This window comes from Epinephelus moara, chromosome 14 (genome assembly GCF_006386435.1).
Source record: "Epinephelus moara isolate mb chromosome 14, YSFRI_EMoa_1.0, whole genome shotgun sequence".
NCBI lineage: Eukaryota > Metazoa > Chordata > Actinopteri > Perciformes > Serranidae > Epinephelus > Epinephelus moara.
The window spans coordinates 23,476,808-23,482,807 of NC_065519.1; the positions used below are offsets into that span (position 1 = coordinate 23,476,808).

Sequence of the window (6,000 nt, forward strand, 5' to 3'; positions counted from 1 at the left end):
ACTTCGTACAAGCGGCATTCTCCCTTACCACCTCAAGCCTACGCAGTACATGGATGTAGTGTTTTCGTAACCTAAGAGAAACACCTCTAACACGATCCAGGCAGCGATTACATTGCCACAAGAACGTTAAGACAGCAGTTTAGTAACATGCAAACTTAACTTCTAGGAGACAGTGCTGAGCCTGGAGAATAAAGACTGAAAGCAGGAGAACCAACTCGCTTAAAATAAAGTGTGTATATGACTGAACACCATCTCTGCTCACTATTGCATCAACAGCATATACTGTATCTTCCAGCCCAGTTACGAACATGACTTTTTGCTCCTGTTTCGGAGATTTAAGCTTATTTAGGTCCGTTTTATCCTCCTGAACATTTCATGTCTACTTCAAAAAAAGGAGACGCACTCCAAACAAAAACAAATGATCCACCAGTTTTTGGTTGAAATTAAATAAATTATTGCTTCAAAGACGGACCACATCCTAGCTCTGGAGTACGAGGACACACATCACATCAAAGCACTTCTACAGTTGCGACTTGTTACTGAATCAAAGATGTGCTCAACTGATGTTGAACAGAGAGAACTTCTCACACAACGGCCTCTGCTTTCTCATAGATACAACTTTTTTAATTTGAACATTCACCCTCGAAATTGTGCAGGGGGGCCCGAATGACACTATTACTGCGGATCCTGCTACCAAAAACAGCATGACCCAGTTTAGAATGTGGGTTTGAACAAGTGACACTGAGTTTTCTGCCTCCAACAATGAGAGCGCCTGATGACCCACAGGCCTAGTTCAGTATGAGACTTTAAATCGCCCTGAAGCTTCTATACAGGCATTCACAAGAAGAACTGCCCATAGAACCGACTTATACATGAGCTGTGAGGTACACCTGTGATGGTTTTGTGTGACCCGGTGTTCTGTTTGTGTGAGAGTCAAAGATAAAGGGAGATAATTTGGCTTCACAGGTGAGTGGTGTCGCTCCATTAACTGTGATGATTCTCATTTCGTCAGAGCAGATCAGACACAAAAGAGATGCCGTCTCTTACCTGTTCACCAGCGCTGATGGACTGCTGCGCCGTGATGAGTCAGATGAAGGGCAGAAGGGAAGTGCATGATAAACAGATGCCTCACTGACACCTGAATAATAAGTTTAAAAGTCAAAAGATAATGAGGCGTGACGTGCCATATAGTTTGGAGTTAATAAATGCCATAACCAGGGATACAGTGGGGGATAGTTGCATAGGTCAAGCAACCCACTTTGTGTTTTCTGCCCACATTTGCTCAGAGTTTTGAACGCTCCTAAATGTCTCGCACTGTTCTCTAATATGAATGAGCAATTATCCGCTCTATATATTTAGTTTCCACGATTTATACACTTGTCCCCCTCATCTGAGTCCACCCACCACCCACTGGAACATTGAAACTGTCCTCCTTATAAAAACACTGGTACAGTGCTGCACATCACTCAATGTCACACACACACAAACAAGAAAAAATGAATGCAGTTGAAGAGTTCAACAAGTGAGTGAGTGGCGACTTGGTTTATTCAGATAATGCAAACTTAAACATGGACTTAAACATGGTACAATCATATTAAATTTAAACAAAAATTTAGTTTTGTCCATGAAAAAAAATTCCTCCATGCCTATAATAGCTTCGATTTAACCTCTGCCACATTTAGTGTGCGCAGATCTATGAATATGCAAACTTGTTCAGCCCTCAGCCACTTGTCATTAACTCTGCTCATCAAAGATACAAACTGTTGCCTGTAAAAGGTAAAAAAGAGTCTTCGGCTTGACTACGTTATCAAACAGCTGATAATGTCTCGTTAATGTTGGATAAACCTTGTTCTTGATAGCCAGCCAGGTAAAAGCAAAACTGAACATATAAAATACACGTCTCCTCTGATACCCCTCATTTTGCCGTAGCATTATGGGATGGCATGTCAAAATCCATGGATTTCAGACTGTCATTGGTACACTACAGTTTCAAGGTGAAAATGCTCAGCCATAACGTTGACTGCTTATTTCGCTAATGATATGTCTTGTAGCGTATAAAACACAGTTTCACTCCGAACTCGTCGAAAACCAGCGCTCCAGCAGTGATTCCAGGGTCAGACACCGACAAAAAAAGCCACCCTGTCATGTCGGCATGATACGCAGTCAGTTGCCTTCATTGTTTAACGTTACCTGGCAGTGTCAAGGGGAAACGAGCGGGACAACTACGAAAGTTAAGAGGGTGAAAAGTCTGAGTGGGGTGAGTGGGAGTGGTAGTGAATGGGTCCAACAACCACCGAGCTTTACCCAGGAGACTGGTGTTAGCTTCCTGTTTGATTGTAAAGCAAAACCCAGTTCTTTTTTCCTAAACCCAACCATGTGCTTTTGTTGCCTGAACTAAACCATGTGTGTGTGTTGTTGATTGGAAAAAAAGGCAATTTGTGGTGTTGTACCGTCTTTGTGCATTTATTTTTAAAGACACTGTATGCAAACTGTACAATTCCTGTGAAAATAGGAGTGTATTTTGAAAACACACAACACATGTAACAGGCTGGAGTTGACACGGCGTCTTAGAACTTTAACAACCAACGCACCCAGGGTACCGTGCATGTCATATCTTGACGTGGAAAGTCCATGACCAAACATTAATATGTGATGAGGTCAGAGTGAGGATGTGGTGACATCGACTTAACAATTATACATGACATTTTGTGAAATACACTTTGTTTTTTTTGTTTTTTTTACCAAGAGTTAGATGAGGAGATCAACATCATTCTGATGTGTTTGTCAAAAAGGAAACCAGAAATGCCATCAGCCTGTTAGCTTAGCTTAGCATACATACTGGAAACAGGTAGCCTGGCTCAACTTCCAGCACCTACAAAGCTCATTATTAAACACACTTAATCGTGTTTGTTTCATCTGCACAAAAGCTGAAGTGTAGAACCAATAGGCTAAGTTATGGAGCTGCTTTAATTCTGTCCGCTAAGCTAAGCTAAGCTAAGCTAACCAGCCTCTAACAGCCCAGGCACCCATGTAAAATGTTGGCATTGTACGTTTCTACAAACAACAGATATGTTACATTTGTACGTTTCATACATGACATAGGTTAGATTAGATTATTATGTGTATGAGCTGAGTTTCATCAGGAGAAGGAGGGGACAGTAGATGGTGTGATACTTGAGATGACTGCCAAGCAGCGGGAACTGCCCATTGGTCCGACATCCCATTGGTCCGACCATATTAAACCCATTGTTCCGAAGTCCATTCCGAAATCATCATGATGCCCTGTGGTTAAGGTCTGGTTAGGTTTAGGCACAAAAACCACTTGGTTAGGGTTAGGAAAAGATCATGGTGTGGGTTAAAATGAAAAAGAAAGTGAGAAACACATAAGCTGTGAGCCTGCTTTGCCTCAAGCCTTTCCCAGCTGACCCAGAGCCGGTCGTGGCGCACCATCAAGGTAGAAATACGCCCGCCGGGAGCCGTTCAGCACCGCGGACCGTCGGACCAATGGGCTGTCGGACCAATGACATGGACCCCAAGCAGCAGACAGGAGCTATCCATTGTTCGAGACCAACAGTAGTGGGTGTTTTCTGAACAGCTGTATTTGTAGCGACCAAACCAGGTGTTTAAACCAAAACATGATGTTTTCCTTACGCGAACCATGTGGTTTATGTAGCCTGAATCTGACATAAAAATGAAAATTGACAGGTTAAGTTGAGAAAGGTTCCAACTTAACTGCTTCATATGAGACGTAAAAATGTGAAATATCAGTGGTTTCCAGAAATGTACGATGCCCACATTTATTCGGGCCACTGGGTTGCTTCTTATTTAGTGCAAAGATATGAGAGTGGTACAAATTTACTCATCTAACTCTCAGCAAGAAAGCAGTTTACTCTAAAATGTATACATTACACACTTTAAAGTTAAAATATATCCCTTTAAAACACCAGCTGACAAAGACAACATTATAAAAATGTCTTTATGCAGTTACAGGCGTGAAAGTGGAAAGCATATAAAACACTTACTGCAACAAATGGTTGGACACATTTGGTGAAATTGCTTTTTCCTCTTATACACTGAGAGCACACAATACACTGAGATGTCAGCACCCCCAAAAAGGGCTATACAGAACAGAGCCCAGCAGACCCATATAAGTGAGCTATAGCATCCACATGAAGCATAAAATGAGAAATGCCCTCACCAGGTATGGTAAGATGGAGGCCGGGGTGGTACAGGGAGCCATAAATGACACAGTTAGTGACAGAGTGGAGCAACAAGCAGCAGAAACACAACGACAAATCAAAGACGGATCTCATTATGTTGATTTAATGTGATTGGGAAGTGTTTAAATGTGATTGGTAATCAAAGAGTCAGCTGACAGTGAAGTGACTGCGAGAAGTAACGTGATTCATTCATCATTTCAATCAGTGATAATGAATAGTGTCTTTATGCAGTGGTGGCAAGGGATCAACATTTTTTGGGATGCAAGATAGGTAATCAGGTCATAACGCTTGCATATAGACATTTGGTAGTTGCTTTACATTTGTATCGCCTCCATTAGCCTTGTACCTCACAGCAAACACCCCATAACAACAATAATGCACGACGGCCGAGTGCATCAGACGTTTGAAGCCATTTAAAATAAAATGCTTTCCTCAGGAAATGCATCTTTGTAGAGAGTTTTATTTTAAATCGCTGCAGTGGATTTGAGCCAGGATTGCTCTTTGCTGAGATTACAGCATTCAGGAAATTCCAATTGTTTCAAATGGACTGTGAGATAATTTTAATAAGATGCAGCCTCACAGTGAAACATTTTTTTCCCTCTAAGCAAATGCATATCGATCACTGGAGAAGAATGTGCATTTCCTTAGATCACGGAGTTGTTGCCATACTCAGCGCTGATTTAAACATTATTTAAATTGATATTTTATGCGAGATCCAAAGAGGTACTTTCAGAAAAAGCCTGCTGGCTCCTCTTCCTATGTTTTCAAGCCATTCTTATAATTTCAGCTACTGCTTCTGCTCTTTGAACCTCATAACTTCTTGTTTTTCCCCCTAATTTTCCCTTTCCTTGTTTCAGTCGAGGCTCCACGTTTGTTCTTTAACTAAAAGGTTTCAAAGCTCAAACGAGGATTTAGTCGACGAAAAAAGCACACTGAAGAACAGCCACTCTACAAAGCATAGAGCAGCGGAGGCAAATGGCACAGGCAACTATGACTGCTTACTTTAAAGGCTCACATCCACCTCCAGGCGATGCCTTTTCCCCCACAGCTGAACATCATTATTCATCAGCAAACCTGCGGAGACAACACAACAGTAAGGGGGAGAAGACAGAAGAAAGAGTGCCATATAAAAAAATACGAGGCCCATTGGCGCCGTAACATGCATGGCTGTATCCCATACTTTGAAGGTTTGTTCTTCTTGTTGAGAAATTGTAACAATTATAAAATGCTCATTGTGTTTTGGCCACAGAATAAAAACCTAATAGATTCAATCACACTGTAGTGTTGCAGTGTGAAGTGAGACTGGCTTGCTTTTCTTGTTTTCCAAATTAAATTGTAGTTCTTCAAGAGTGATTTGCGAAAACTTTGGCTGCCATTCTGGGCGTGATGCACCGTGGATGATTTCCTTGATTTACCAATACGAGCGGGTGTAGTGTCATTGGTAAGCCAGAAATGGCCTGAGAGCACAAGACCGATGCCAAACCCTGTCACGGAGGTGGATACTGAGCTGCAGCAGCAGTCATTTGAAAACTCTGCCATGCTTGTGCTGAGTAAATCACAAGCCATAAGGAGGATTTTCACTACACTGCTGCTCCGAGGGCTCTGGTCACGCTCGCTGCTCTCAGCCTCTCGGGCACAGACATTTTGCAGAGAAGTGGAGATACGGTCAAGGTCTAGATTAATCTTTGCAAATTAAGCCGCATCTCTCCAAAAGTAGCTTTTACAGGACAAGATTTAACCCATTTTAGGGCAAATGTCACACATCATACCACAATATGAC

General features: G+C 42.0%; 1 protein-coding gene across 1 annotated transcript in view; it reads right to left on the minus strand.

Moving 5' to 3' along the window:
• chrm5a (cholinergic receptor, muscarinic 5a) overlaps positions 1-5,235 on the minus strand; it is a 31,426-nt gene extending 26,191 nt beyond the window's left edge. Inside the window, exon 1 of the mRNA XM_050061104.1 lies at positions 5,223-5,235. The gene's annotated coding sequence lies outside the window, so the exon portion shown is untranslated. The remainder of the gene's footprint in view (positions 1-5,222) is intronic.
• Between the last annotated feature and the right edge of the window lie 765 nt (positions 5,236-6,000).